The 16,396-nt window shown below is 45.3% G+C and overlaps 1 protein-coding gene and 1 pseudogene across 7 annotated transcripts in view; both read right to left on the bottom strand.

Moving 5' to 3' along the window:
• LOC147625602 (uncharacterized) overlaps window positions 1-16,396 on the bottom strand; it is a 65,554-nt gene that overhangs the window by 15,230 nt on the left and 33,928 nt on the right. The gene's annotated exons all lie outside the window — the stretch shown is intronic.
• On the bottom strand, window positions 8,022-8,935 carry LOC147625603 (uncharacterized; annotated as a pseudogene). Its single transcript, XR_015268796.1, has 2 exons — window positions 8,715-8,935; window positions 8,022-8,609 (listed from the first exon to the last, which is right to left on the bottom strand). The product of XR_015268796.1 is annotated as an uncharacterized LOC147625603 (transcript).

The following is a 16,396-nucleotide window of genomic DNA, read 5'->3' as shown; positions in this document are numbered from 1 at the left end:
AAGCAAGTCGTGCATACCGGTGTCGGGGAAGCTCCCAGGTGCTATGAATGAAGGACACTAATCTGCCTCCTAGTGCTGCATATCCTCTAGTCAATCTGGCCTCTGCTGCCCCCCTCATGTAAAATGTGGGCCCAGTGAACACCACTCCAAGATATGTGTATGAGTCAACATACTCTCATGGCAAAACCTTATGCTATGAAGGGCATTGAAGAGCATTAATGGTGTGCATCAAGGCAAAGGCATTGGAAATTTGATTCTAATCACTATTAGATGCCATTTTGGATGTGTTGAATCATTTTAGGTGCTTGATGGAGCATGAGTACATACTTGAATGTATGGACAATTGTAAGAGCATGAGTCATGCTTAAAATCAATTTGTAAGTGATCTCACCATCTATTTGAGATTCATCCACTCTCCACATCACTTTGCATTACACCTTCTATTTCTAGCATACTAGTGATGTATGAGAGTACCCAGGCTGATGGAGGAGAGACCGGGGCAAGTATGTCTTGAACTCACCATGCCGTGAGTGCCGTGGGAAAGCGATACAGTGAGGGATTAGGTATTGGTGGTGAAGACTTGGCCCAAACCTTTGCCCTTGAATTCTAAACTTGGGTAAAGGGGTTGGAAGAGCTTAGTCGAGAGATCGCCAAGCTTCAGTGCGCTACATCAACAATCATCTTGTGGTAATTGCATTTGGAGAAAAGCAATGGCATAAGCAATTGTTTGGTATATGTATATTGCCTATACTTGGGCATCATTTGTGATCACATTTTGGATTGAGTTTCGGTAGCAATTGCCCAAAGGTCATGCCAAAATTTCTAAAAATTTCTCTACATACCTACAACATAAACCCTAAATTCAGTCATAGGGGTTTTTAGGTCGTGCCTAGGGAATTATACCCTCTTGCAATAATCCATAAGTACTTTGCATCAAGCCTTAAAGATCTTGATTCCAACATCGTTTGGGGGGTGAAATTAGGGTTTTCCATAAATCACCAAACCCTAATTCAATCATAAACTCTAGATTGTGTCGCATAGGTCTTTACTTATCTTGTTAGTACTTCATTAAACCTACCACTCAAGCCCTTAACTCTCAGATTCCGATTTCATCTGCTAGGTCAAAGTGACATAGTTGACTTTTTGCCAAAAGTCAGATCATAGTTGACTTTCACTTAAACTTTGGTCAAACTCTTTGGGGGAATGATAGTACATGCTAAGATAGTTCCAACAAGCTATAGGTCATCAAAATCGGTCGAGTTTTGATCATCCTATAGTCAACTTTCCATTTTCAATGATACTTGATAAACCCTAAAATAGAGGGTATCTGTCTCATCCGGAAACTTTCTGTTTTTGCAGTGTTAGTATGCATCATTAGCTATCCATAGAGCCCTTGATCACTCAATTCCAATCTCGTTTGACCGTTTGATTTTGGTACTAGCCCGGTGTGAGTCTCTTGTGGGTCATCCTTGTGGTAAGCTCGGCATCAGTTATCTTGTGCCTTGACATCGACTCGACCCAACTTCGACATCGACACTTTTGTTTGATATTGTATTCATTCGTTGTATTGGTCCTGGCTTGGAAAAGCCCGTGGATTATTCCTGAAATAAATTCTTGAAGAGGGGGTGGAACCTGTTCCCGGCTCAGCGTGGTGTATTGTTGGAAACCCCTATTCCCATCTGTGTCTCCCCCTTCTCTCTCCGCCGGTTATAGCATGGGAGATCGGCTGACCACACAGGTATACAGAGTGAGCATCTTATTTATGCAGCTGACACACTGGGACCCTTTGTTGCTCACCTCTTTAATAGGGCACTAGTGGAACTAGATACTACGATATCCCCAATAACGTCATCAGTGCCCAATAGTGAGAGTAGAACTCTGTATCAAGATATACTCTCACACGCACTCCACACACACATAAGAGTATATATTCACACAAAGCCTTCATACTTAGTTTTTGTCAAACCTCCGGAGATGTAGGGCAGACTCAACCATAATGAAGCCTAGCAATAAGGAAAGTAGCAAATAGAAAGAATTAGTACAACAAATAAGTAGTTGATAGAGCAAATGCACCGCCAAAGATAGAAAGAATAAGCACAATATCAACTGGCCGCAACTTGAACGAAAAATTCACAATGTGAAATTTGCATGTCCGCTAATACGGCTGAATTATATACCTAGATGAATCCAAGAACATGCCCAAATTCACCTTTTAGGAATGTGCATGTTATATACTCATGGTAGTCAACCCACAAGAGTATATAACTATCAACTCCATTATGCATAGTATGGACTAGATATTGCGACATCCCCACTAACGTCATCAGTGCCCAATAGTGGGTGTAGAACTTTGTATCAAGATATGCTCTCACACACGCACTCCACACACACACACACACACACACACACAAGAGCATATATATATATATTTTTCAGAAAGGAGACTTCTATTAAGTATGAAAAAATTTTAACAAAATGGAGACTTCACACCAAGCAAGGTGGAGATCTCAACCAATCAAGAGCCCTGTGCTGCCAATAGGGTCCCGAATGAGAGGATGTGAAAAAGATACCAATGTCCCACTCTCTCATTAACTGGCCGCGCTTCCTCTCCGCAGCCCTCGAAGATCCCTGGATTCTGGTCCAGGTAGCCATATGTCAGAATATGCAGCGGAGATGATGACCAGATCTGGGAACACAAGAGCAAAAAACGCATGCAGAAAAAATACAGCACAAGAGAGAGAGAGATATAGGCGTGTAACTCTGCTCTATATACACAAGAAGATCCTGTGGTTGATACAAAATGGTATGGGGGCTGGGGGGCCTATTTATATGCCCCCCCATCAGCAATCGGCCTGCTGTAGGGCAGCCGACTGGACACAAGAAACCTCCACGACTGAATAATCACAGTTGGCCAGCAGCAAAGTGGGTCGGCCAGCATCAGAAAAGCCCCACGACTCATGCAGTGCAGTCGGCCACTTCCAGAATCTCCACAGATGCAGTCGGCCAAGTTCAGGGTCCTCCTGCCACTACTAGACTGCCTCCCATGCCACAAAAATAGGGAAAAATACGGAGAGTGGGGAAAAATGAGAAAACACCTCATAAGGGCGGGCACACCCACAACAAAGGCCCTGGTGTATAAAAATAGACAGGAGATGACTTCTAACACCCCCTCTCAGCTCCTGGCTATGAAACCAACCATAGGGAGCTGGGGTGCTGCCTGAGCAAAAACTGAGATAGCGACTTCGTGAAGAGGTCCACTGTACTGTCCTCCGTCGAATAGAACTCTAGCAAGATGTCATCAGCAACGATATGTTCACGAACAAAGTGCCTCTGGATGACCATGGGTTCCTCCAGTGGAAGCCCAATCTTGCAATGCAACCTCTGCATCCTCACCACCTCACAAGCAGCATCATAAGCAGCCCGGTACTCTGCCTCAGTCCGCGACAAGGCAAAAGATGACCGCCTCTTACTGCTCCGTAAAACTGCTCCTGGGCCTGAAGTAGATCTCCTCGTGTCCGGATCTCCTCCCCAAACTGAATCACTCCAACCATGGAGTCGGACTCCATCCAACAATCCCCCTCCTGTGTACAAGAGTCCATGATCCTTTGCATGCCGCAGAAACCACAGGAAACACAATCCTGTCATCTGCAACCATGAGCTCAACTGCCTCATCAGGAAGCTCCCATCCAACCTGGTGTCCATCAACAACCAGATCAATGAACCATTCTGCTTTTGAGTCAAAAAGGCATCACACTGCTCACAAGGATCAACACCTGTTATGGTGCAAAAACAAGTCCTGGAAACCTGATGAAGACCACGCAAGGCCTTCTGAAACCTGTCAACCACCCCCTCTGAATCCGGAACCACAAAGCCTGGAGAAACCACCTCCTTCTGCAAGTAATCAACTGCCACCTGCCTGGCTTTCCGAAAGGTCCCCGTGGAAAGAACATCCTCATCTACATGAGGTTCTTTGTCTCGAATACTACGAGACATCAGAGCATAAGTTACCTGTTCAGTTTCCTCTGACTAACGAACACAAGAACTACCAACATCAGTACTGGAGAGTTCCTGCCAGCTGCTGCCATCTACTGGCAAGCTATCCACCATCTGGTCCCGGAAAGCCTGCACCTGCAGCGTATCCACACTGAAGTGGCCACTCATCACAAACCTGAGGACCTGGGAGAGAGAGTGCTGAAAGCTTGTAAACTCTATTCTCCACTCCGGCTTCCCAAACCACTTGGCCTGTTGCTTTGTCCCGGAGAGCAACAAAATGCTCATCAAACTCCACCCGTACGCCAGTCTTGCAAACCTGATGTACTGACAACAGATGAAAAACAAGTGCCGGAATATACAACACCTGGGAGGAATGCTTCCTCGGGAACTATCTCCATCCTGCCCTCACTGTGAACTGGGATAGTGGATGTATCCCTAGTAAGAATGTGACCAGAAACCCTGCAGAGATCCTGTAAACCGGAACGGGAAGGAGTCATGTGCCTGGAAGCACCACTATCTAGAATCCACTCCCGAGTATCCGTTGCGGAGAGTCCTCCAATCTCCTCCCTGCCTGAAGAAAAGGAAACATCTGTGTCCACCACCTCAAGGTGCACAAAAGCCGGAGTCTTCATGATTGTTGCTGAGGAATCTTCACCCTTCTCGGTCTTCCGCTTGGGACACTGCCTCCAATAGTGGCCTTTCTCGCCACAATCATTACAGGTCCTCTCTGCCTTTAGTTTCTCGCAGTCAGTTACGGACTTCTTCTCAGAAGACTTCTCCGACGAAGCCTTTCCTTTGCCCATGTTACGGCCTTTCGACCGTTGGCCAGTTAAGGCCTCCGAACCTCCTGAGGAGGGTTCGTGAATCGTTCCTCTTGGTCCAAGACCATGGGCACAAGCTCCTCCCACGTGATGGTGCTGAGCCTGCCACTGGTAATCAAAGACGAGTAAAATGCTGAGGGCAAGTGCGACAGCAACGTTATGGCCATGTCCTCTGACGATATCTCCTTCCCAGCCTGAAGAACTTTCTGCTGAAGAGCCTGCAGCTTGTTAATATGCTCCCGCATCATTGACGACTTTGCAGGGCTCATAACCCGCATCTGTACTTCCAAGGAAATCCTCTTCATGGGCGATACCCTGTTGTAAAGAGAGGCCAACTGACGGTCCACCGGGAACGTGGGGAGTGTCGGGATCTTCACATGCCGTCCAACTGACGGTCCACCGGGAACGTGGGGAGTGTCGGGATCTTCACATGCCTCTCGGCCATCTCAAACAGATCTGCCATTGCGGGGATGTACTCTGAAAAGGGTGGGTGGGTGGGAACAAAGAAGAACTAATACCTGCAAGTGGCTGTCCAGCAAATCAGCCTGCCGTCCTCTTGCTTCTCCTCTTCCCGAACAGTCCAAAACAGTCCACCAATCAGCCACACAACAATCCCCCTCTTGCTCACACAAATCCCAAGAACTATCTAGAGCCTAGGCTCTGATACCATGTCAGAATACGCAGCGGAGATGATGACCAGATCTAGGAACACGAGCAAAAAACTTATGCAGAAAAAATACAGCACAAGAGAGAGAGAGATATAGGCGTGTAACTCTACTCTATATACACAAGAAGATCCCGTAGTTGATACAAAATGGTATGGGGGCTGGGGGGCCTATTTATATGCCCCCCCATCAGCAGTCGGCCTGCTGTAGGGCAGCCGACTGGACACAAGAAACCTCCACGACTGAATAATCACAGTCGGCCAGCAGCAAAGTGGGTCGGCCAGCATCAGAAAAGTCCCACGACTCATGCAGTGCAGTCAGCCACTTCCAGAATCTCCACAGATGCAGTCGGCCAGGTTCAGGGTCCTCCTGCCACTACTAGACTGCCTCCCATGCCACAGAAAAATAGGGAAAAATACGGAGAGTGGGGAAAAATGAGAAAACACCTCATAAGGGCGGGCACACCCACAACAAAGACCCTGGTGTATAAAAATAGACAGGAGATGACTTCTAACACCATAATGGTGTGAATAATATCACTCCAAATCCTGCAAAGACACTGAGAAACAAGAACGGGAGTACCCTCAATGGCCTCGATGCATCTAGCCTTCCAGATATTCCAGGCTGAGATGCTAGCAATAATCTCCCAAGAGCTGTCTAACCTCTGTGCCGAAGGGACAAAGTGTGAAAGTGGCAAATCCTGAAGACAACACTGCCGAGCAACTCCTTGCCTAACCATAATGGCCAAGCTCCTGTCAGTCCCCTCGAATCTCAGCTGAGGCCTGGACTGTGTCAACCAAATGATAGAACCAAAAGAAATGATAGCATTCCTCTTAATCCTACCAAAGAGGTGTGCACACAAAGGCCTTTGTACAGAGTTTCTGTCACACCTCAGGAGATGCAGGGCACAGTCAGCCATAATGAAGCCTAGCACTAAGGGAAGTAACAAATAGAAAGAATTAGTACAGCAAATAAGTAGTTGATAGGGCAAATGCACCACCAAAGATAGAAAGAATAAGCACAATATCAACTCGGCTTTATGATGCATGGATTGATAATTGTTGGGTACAACAAGCACATGTGGATTGGCACCGAGTTTCTTGGAATGACTCATTTTTTCTTGGGGTTGACTTGGAGTCGTCTTCAAGAAATATTGATGTGCATGAGATGATGGAGTCCTTAACAAGGTTGCATTTAAAACCCGTTTTTTATTATTTAGTACTTTTTGTACTTCCAAACGTTTCAAACTTAAAAAATGTTTGTGTTTTGGTTTCTTCTCCCGTGTCCTTTTTTCTATTTATTATATTCAGCGATCACTTTGTATAGCCCGTTTGCAATCATGACATCAGACAAATGTGACATTGTCGTTTGATTTTGATTTATCATTTGTTTCTACTATCTACTTGAATTGTCAAATTCCAATCATGGTGTATTTGGGTATGTCGAGACATTGTTTATGTTGTGAGTGCTAATTTTGAAAATCTTAGATACGCTGAAATGCTAGAATGTGACATGTGTTGACACATCATTCCTTGTCTATCAAAGGATATTAGATATAGACTTCGAGCTTTGTTGACCAATCTCTCACACACAAACACACACATATATATGATTTTAGCATTGTAAAGTACGTAACATTTTTGACATACTTTATCGGTCAGCAACGTTCTATACCACGTACTAAACTCGCGCCGTTTCGTACGTTTGAAACTACCTTGGTCCTTAATGTGTTATGGAGGTGGATGGTTTTACTTGGGGCACTACACCTTCTATTGATGCATGTATCCATGGGTATGATGACTTTGCGGAAGAGATGGATGCCTATGTTCACCAGAGATTGGATAGTTGTGCATCTACTTTGTGTGATGCTCATGATGTGGACATATGTGATACTCATAGTGTGGACAGCTTTGTTTTTGATCCACCTATCGTAGGTGTTACACATGCATTGATTGGTGTGGATAGCCATACTAGGGATTCACTTATGGATGCTTTGAAGGATGGTCCGTGGACTACATTTGTGAATCCAATTTATGATGCTTTTCCGAGCTCGGAGTGGGAAGTTTATGATTGTCAGCTCTATGAGACCGCTTCATGTGTAGATGCCTTATCGTAGTTTAGTGTTGCACATGATGATTTGACATGTATTGATCAGAGTGTTGTGCATTTTACAGCGCTGCCTTACACACACCTATTGGAGATGCTTCTTGTTTCCGTGATGTGTATGGTGACTCTCCTTATACATGGGACATTAACAGGTGCTATGCTCATTGCATAGAGGATGACATAGAGAGAGTCATACCTGTGGAGAGTTTGTTAGATTATCATTGTACTCAAGGTGGTAAGGTACGTAGTGTACGGCACGCTATCAGTACGTACGGAACAAATTTTAAGGTACGTAAACAGTACGTACCATTTGTAAACAGTCCTAGAAACCTGAATATTTTGTAGACATAGCAACCAAAATACTTAAAATAAAGACTGAACCTCATTACTTAAAGTTTAAATCAATTATCAGTTACCAAGCCCATTACACAATACCTCATGTTAACAGTCATAGTGATATAAGCAAGAACCATGAAAGTCATAGATGATAAAAGAGAGTACAAATATCATGTCTACAGCTGCCAGCACATGTCCTGGTCCACAAGTGCAAAAAGCAAAACAATGAAACACTACAGTTGTCTAGACTCTAGAGTCTAGACGCAAGAGTCTCAAATCTCATCATCAGATGAAGATGATGAGTCTTCTGAAGAGAGCATGCCTCCATCATTGATACCATTGCCCTCTTCATCGAACTCTGGCTCAGCAACAACAAGCTCCAGTGCATCCTCGTCATGTGCCTCTGAGTGTGAATGAGTTCGACAGCCTCATTTGCACGCCTCTGCTGGGTGCGACGAACTGGAAGCTTCCCCCTGCGAATGCTCTCTCGTCTCGCAGAGCCTGGAGCTGGAGCTGCCTGGCGTAGAGGAATGCTGAGAGATCGTGCACGTGAGCGGGTCACACAACGATCCACGCTCTCAAGCTCTCTATGTAAGGCTCTCAAAATCTCCTCTTGCTCATCTCTAATCTGCCGATCCACAAGCTCCGGGCTGGGTTCATCTACCATTTTGAGTAGTGTTGGATCAACCTGTTTAAACATGCCACAAATTGCATATTGGACAATGGATATTCATTGAACTAGAAAAAAATTTCTACTTCTAAGTTCTTCTTGAGTCCAAATTTCAATTTATACCTGCTTCGGGGACCCCAAAGCATGGTAGCTTCGCACGAGCCTCATGTTAGGTCTGCAATACACCAACTTCTCTAATTGAGAAGTACTAAGGCGATTCCGAATCTTAGTGTGTATAAGAGAGTATGAGCTCCAGTTCCGCTCACATGCTCCAGCTGAGCAATCCTGTGCAAAAATGAGTGCAATGCGAGCAAATTTGTAAATCTTTTAATGCTAAAACATCAATCTTCATTTTCGAAGACTATACTTTAGAGATTAATTACAAGGTACCTGAGATAGAACACGAAGAGCAACTCGTGAAAGGTTTGGAAGACCAACCCTTCCATAAGAGTGCCACCATGTCGAAGGGAATTTCATGGCTTCCTTCCTCAATGACACAGGTCTCGCAAATGAAGCACCAATACCACTCATGTAAGTGATGAACTCTCTATCGATCTGAAGTTGCTCCTCCTCTGAGAACATCCTTCCCACATACTCTGACTGCTTCATGCTCAAAGCAGTATTATTCCATAGCTCTGGCGACCCGTAGAGAGGATGGAGCATGGCAGCCATCGCATGGATGGGACGGCTCATGAATGTCCACCGTTTGTCTACAATGTCCAAGATCTCACCTCGGCTGAAAATGAAAGATTGAACATACATGTCTAAGGTTATAGTGCTAAGTGTACACATGTCAGTCCTGACTCCTGACATGTCATGAGAATCGAGAATCGAGAAGTCATAAAAATCAAAGAAAGAGGAAGAAATTAGAACTATTGCTTACCGTTGAGCAGTCATCATGGAGCACTGAGCAACATGGTCTTTCATTTGCATAAACAAATGAAAGACCAGCCCCAAAGTTGAGCCCTCCATGTCTGTAAGTCGGAGAAGGACATACACGGGCTTAAGTGCAACTGAAAGGCTATGAACTTGCTACCAAAAATCATCATCCAGGATCCGCCTCTGCAAGTATTTTGTACGCTCATCCTCTGAATGATGCATCTGTCGCCACCTTGGATCCACAACTGTTGATGATAGTGAATCTCTTATCTTGTAGAGCCTATCCAAGACCAAGAATATGTAGGCAAACCTGGTCTTGGAGGGTCTCACCATATCCAAAGGGCTATGGCTCCGAAAGATGGCAAGAGCCTGATGCTTCTTGCGGAAGAAGGTGGTGATATTTACAGCATCTGCAACAATGGGCTGCACCCAAACAAGCTTCCCAATGTCTTCCATAAGTAAATCAAGACAATGGGCAGCACATGGAGTCCACACTATATGTGGAAACTCTGCCTCGACCATTTGACCCATTGCCTTGCAGTTAGAGGCGTTGTCGGTCACCACCTGCACAACATTGTCCTCCCCAACCTCAAGGATTGTCGAATGTGGCCATAAATGAACTCCCCTGTGATCCTGTCGCCTGCTCTCCCTGCATCCACGGCACGCAAGAAATAGGTGCCCAAGCAAGATGACACAAGGATATTGATTATGTGCCTCTTGCGAATGTCTGCCCACCCATCTGAAATAATAGTGCATCCAAACTCCTGCCAACCTGTTTTCACAGGAGTGAGCGCCTTGTCTATCAAGGCCTTCTGCTCATCCAACATGGATGTACGCATCTTCGTATACTCAAGACCTGTCCATGTCTCAGTAGGCCCTACTTGCGCAATTGCTTTCACCATTCTTTTCCATTGGTCTGTCCTTAACACATTGAAGGATATATTACACTCAATAAGAGTACGACAAATCTCCATTTCTGCCACCCTTTGCCGCTCCTTTACCCAAGCTTGTGATGAGATACAAGAACGCAGAGTGGATTGCTTTGATGCCTCCCCTGTACCTCTCGCATCTTGTGGCAGGAGGTCCTCATCATCGGCAATACGTGCCCTCTTCCTGCCTGTGGTGGATTGGGCTGAAGCCGAAAGACTTTCACCCTCATCTACTGTACTTGAACCTGTAACATCTCCAATAAAAGCATCATGGAGAGCATCTTGCGTACTTTCACCACCTCTAACACTGCTTGCACCACCCATTGCAGGACAATTCTCCGCAATCAATTGGTCCCTCACAGCTTGTGGTATTTTATCACATGGACCACATTGATTGGTGCACCCGATACCTGTCATGTGCTTGATGACGCGAGTTATGGTGCTAGTGTACTGCTCCCCGCAATACTTGCATGCCCATAGCCGAGTACCTGACCCTTGCTGAGAAGGGGTGTTAACAACCCTCAGGACATTGGTGTGGATTGCCCAGTTCGGGTTAGTCTTGCGCGGCATGATGAAGCCTGGGCGTGAGAGAGAGCGAAGAAGAGCGAAGAAGTTTGCTCTGCAGAGTTTTGCAGGTACACACGATTTTGCAAGTATACACAAATGCCCAAATTTTGGTCGCTTATCCACAAGCGCATGGTTGCCACACGCGCCTCGCCACGCCACACAATTTTTTTATTTTTTTTAAATGTTTCCGTACGGATCCGTACAGTACGGTACCGTACTGCACGGATCCGTACGTACGTGCGGCATCAACCTTGATTGTACTACCAGCTATCATGAGGATGGGGATAATTATGATGATGCATGCTTTATGCTTGATGGTGGAGTATGTGATGACAGTTGTGATGATGGAGATACCCACTATGATGATGTTTGCTCTATGCTTGATGGTGGAGATTTCCATATGTACAATGAGCATGCATATTTGGATGATCACACCTATGCCTATACAGATGTCAGCTATGAGGTGTGTATCTTTGGACTTTGTGGATGCCGACATGAGATGATGGTTTATATAGTTGGGGCATTCATTTTTTGATGTGCTTCATGCCATTTGGAGTGTAATTTTGATGGAGAGCACATGACTATCTTCATCATAGATGATGGCCCTTCACATTTTCAATTTGATCCCGGCAGTCATGTGGATCATCATTTTGGTAGATTATTGGATGGAGTTTCCTTCAATACAGTGGTTATGCATGTGTGCATATGGACCACTAGTTCTTTGGACTTCCATTTGATCCAAGAGATTGTGTGATGATTGAGGATGCATGGCTACATCATCTTTTTGACCCAGGTAGCATCATGTTCTACAACTTGGAAGTTAGTCCATGGAGTTTTCCATTCTATTCAGGAAGCTAAGAGAACCTTTTGATGTTGATGTTATTTGTGCATCAACATTTGAGGGTTTCCATTTGATGCCGGTGGCGACTCAACTTATTATATAGAATCATGTACTATTGGCATTTACTATGGTCTATGACTCCACATGTTGCGGGTGGGTTCTGGTTTGTTTTGCATGACCACCCTTCGATTTCGAGGACGAAATCATTGTAGGAGAGGATGGTTTGTAATGTAAGAAATTATGTGCACATGTAGGATGAGGGCCTAAGCACATGTTATGGGGCATAGGACTTGGGTTTATGGGCAGCCCATGTGTGAAAGGTCCTAGGAGTAAGTGACTATATAAGTCACTTATGGGATAGTTTGTATACCTTTTTGATATCTTTGATACATGACCATATGGTTATTCCCTTGCCTTGATCAAGATTCCATGGTGACCTTCTCCCATATGAGATTCTAGGATGGTGACCTACACCTTTGTTGTCTACTCCATGTGATGAGTGGGCCTTCTTCTTGCAGACGTTCACACCTAGCCGGTGTAGTTTCACGCCCACTGTCCACGGAGGGTATGAATGATATCAAGCTATATGCTCCGGATGGACTACATTGGCACAGTGAAGGTGCCCTCAATAGTCCTTCTACAACTAGCTCTCCAAATATGCCATGCTGTAATACTGCTGCAAATCTCCCATCTGAGGGAGCTGGAACTGGAACTGGAACTGCAGAGATACGAAGATGAGAGTTGCAAGGCAAGGCCCCCACCATCCTCATGTACCATGGCGGCCTCAGCCTCAATTGCCCAAGCAACTGTGCCCCAAATCATTGTGTGGGAGGGGGCCCGGTCCATAGTGAAAATGGAGAGAATCCTTTGCCAAACCTGTTGAGCCTTCCCCAAAGGCAATGTCACTAGGACCCCTGGAGATGGCCACACCTTGAAAAAACTGCTAGCCTATCTCCGACGGCCAGCCAAGTGCGAATCACCAAGCTCTGATGTGCCAACTGCCACAGAAAGAGAGTGATCTTTCGCGGCCTAAAACTGTCCCACAGCCTCATCCAGAAATCTGATAGAAACTGAGGAAGATCGACCCTTTATCGTTTGGTGATTGGCTACTTTACACACTCCACCACCCATATAGGGTGGTGGTGCTAAGTGTTGGGCTGGTTCACTCAGTTTGGCCACAGCTTCTTTTTGAGGATAGGGAAGCATATCATGTTTTACTTGTCCGTAGGGCCATAGCTAAAAGATGTTTGCTTTAGGATATCACCCAGTAACGATAAACACCACTTTCATTGAGTATTGACACCATCTGGCAGATTATTGCTAGTTTCATGGCGTGGCATATCTGGAAGACCATATGCTCAGAGGCCTTCGAGGGTATTCAGGTTTATGACATCTAGTGCATCTGCAGTATGTGGAGTGACATCATTCACACTCTTTTGGCCACTTAAACCCGCATACAGGGCTCTTAGTTGCACAAACAAAATGCAGCAGACTTACGAGAGAGGAACCATGGTATTTTCTTCTCCTCCACTCCTATGGGACTTTTATGGCAGCATAGTGCGCCTAATTGGTTTAGATCTCCGTACCTTTTGGTTTGAGATCTCTCTTTTATTTTACTTCATTGAAGTCTCTTTTCTGGGGAAAAAAAAAAGAAAAGAAAAAAAAGAAAGCTGGCTGGGAGCCAGCCTAGATCTCTATATCACCTTGCCATAGGTGTGAAGTCGAGCCAGCATCTCTATAGTGCCCGCTTCACCATAGTAGATGTGACAAGCACCTACATCTCTATAGCACCTCAGCATAGTTGATGCTTTTGTTACTGATCTTGGGCTCCTTGACAGACTTCTGTTGGCAAGAATTCTGGTTCCATTTTCCTCTCAACTTCCACCGGTTCTCCTTGCATGCCTTTCAATGTAACCATTTACTTCCTGTAGCGTTGGTCTTCAATTTGGAAAGCCAATCATGTGCAGCTTCATGGGCTACTAGGACACCCAATCTGGCATTGCAAGATCTCCATTCCACATGTCAATGGTTTTCACATGGCTTGATATGTGGCTGGTCATTTTGGATCAAACAAGCTAAACAACCAGCCTCATGAGATAACATAAAGGAAGTCAGTCTTGGCTCTGATACTAATGTAACCAGGAGTGCAGATGCAACTATTAACTTAATTGATCACTTAAATGAACCACAAGATTTAACCACACTTGAACATGCCTAAATCACAAACAAGGCACTAGAATGTGCCAAGAGAACCATATTACCGAAAGGCATATTGATGATTACAAGCTTGTGGGTGATCCGGAAAGCACCCCTTGCCTCCAAATCACTAGACTTTCCAAACACAACTTGGCAATGCAAACAATAGTAAAATATAATGTCAATGCCGAAATTTTCCAAGGTGAGTCTGCACAAAAGGGGAGCCTCTCACCCTATGCCACGACCCTGGTTCTCCAAAGCTTTTCACAGACATGTCTATCACAACAAGGGAGCCTCTCACACTATACATGATACCCTCATTCTCCAAAGCTCTCCACAAGCATGGCAATCACAAAAGGGAAGCCTCTCACTGCATGACACCCTGGTTCTCTGAAGCTCTCCACAGGCGTGTCAATCACAAAAGGGGAGCCTCTCAACCTATGCATGACACCCTAGTTCTACAAAGCTCTCCACAGGAGTCTCAATCACAAAAGAGAGCCTCTCACTCTATGCTTGACACCCTAGTATTGCAAATTTCTCCACATGTGTGTCAATCACAAAAGGGGAGCTTCTAACCCTATGCATGACACCCTGAATCTCCGAAGCTCAAGTCTTCAAATCCCCAACACCATCCAACTAATTGACGAGCTATTTCAATAGATACAGCCGAAATGGCAGTACAGCTGCTACAAATGACAGTACAAGGAAGAGATACGACTGATTCACTTGGCAGTCCAACATCCATGCCAAAACGAGATGGATCTTCATGGAGATGCGGGCTCATGGCTTTAGCCCTGAATTTGAGGATAGATTTGCAGCCAGCCTCTTGCATGCTTGGGATCATCATCATCTTAGGCCGGCACTTTGGCAATCCGCTCCAATTGCTTCCAAGAAGCGTCTCCGACAGCCTCTGTTTTCCGGAACCCCTTGGTTTGTTTTCCCAGTGGTCACATGCTGGGGGATCGCCCACACTTATCATGGGGAGCTTTGAGTATGGGTCCGTTCACTTGGAGATTGGCTTATTTTCAGACAAATGCCCATTGGGATACAGGGTATGCAAAAACATAGCCTTGACATCAACTCTCCCACACCCCCGGAGTGGCTAGCCTCGACTCCCCCGTCCTCCGCTGCAATGAATGGGAGTGTTCACCAAGCATGACATACCTTTGGTCATCCATGGCGTTGATGAGAGCACCACCTTACTTGCCTTCTCTATCAAACCTCATGGTAGACTTGAGAGAACAGAGCTTCCTATGGAGGATTTCAGTGGATGCACCTTACAAAGCATGATTGGTTTCCATGCGCATGAGTGGCACATAGACTCTCCACCGGCCAAGGTGGCAAGAGAGAGATCCTGGCCTTTGTGGCTTTGGGAGGGTTGTTGTCACTAGCCTAGACATTTCACAGTATGAAAGGGGTATGGTGGACTCCAAGACGTCCAAATATTTGGAAAGTACAAGCTTATGAGGAATTATCCTTGAATACAAAGGATCACACTAGCCTAGACATTTCACAGTATGAAAGGGTTATGGTGGACTCCAAGACGTCCAAATATTTGGAAAGTACAAGCTTATGAGGAATTATCCTTGAATACAAAGGATCACACTCCTAAAATTTAAGAGAGTTGCTATTTTTGCCCTGACTTAGATGGAAATTCTATTCGCGTCATTAAGTCTGAAATTGAGAAAATACCAAGAGTTGCCAAAGTACTTACCACAAATGGCCTACCAATTGGGATATTTTTTAAAGGTAAAGATTATGGGAGGACCATCTCTTAGATTGGGACATGTGGCAAGAAAGTGGATCAAAGTGAGACAAGTGGCCTCACACTTGTTAGAAAGTGGATCAAAGTGAGCCAAGTGGCCTTACACTTGTCACTTCAGCTATTGTGTGGCTCTCCACTTGTCATTATAGCCTTCTCTTTCCATTTTAGCTCTGGGAGGTCCAAATCTATAAATTGGAGCCCTCTCTCTTCATTTGGATCCATTAATCCTGATGCTCATAGACATGTATATTCTCATTAGCAAATATATGGGTAGATTTAGAGTGGATTTTGCAACCCTACAGGCTCTCGGAAGTTCCCAAGACATAGCCCAATGGTTGAGACAATAAACGCTAAGCAAAGGGTGGCCAGGAGCGTGGGCAACCCACAAGGCACATGGGCAGCCACAAGAAATGCAGAAGTAGCGCGGAGTAGACCAAGCAAAAGAGCAATCAGTTTTGCATGTGATTGGGCAGCCTGTGTTGTGCCCAAGCAATTTTATTTGCGCCAGCGAGGTTTGGGCGCCCACATGTGAAAGCTAACCTTTAATTAAAGGTGTTTTGTTGCTGTTTTTTCAGATGACCAGCCCCTGAACTGCATATATCTGGCCAGCCAGCTCACAACTAACGAA

This window comes from Cibotium barometz, chromosome 23 (assembly GCF_041138505.1).
Source record: "Cibotium barometz isolate CiBa-2024 chromosome 23, ASM4113850v1, whole genome shotgun sequence".
NCBI lineage: Eukaryota > Viridiplantae > Streptophyta > Polypodiopsida > Cyatheales > Cibotiaceae > Cibotium > Cibotium barometz.
This window is presented reverse-complemented; position numbering and strand designations above follow the sequence as displayed.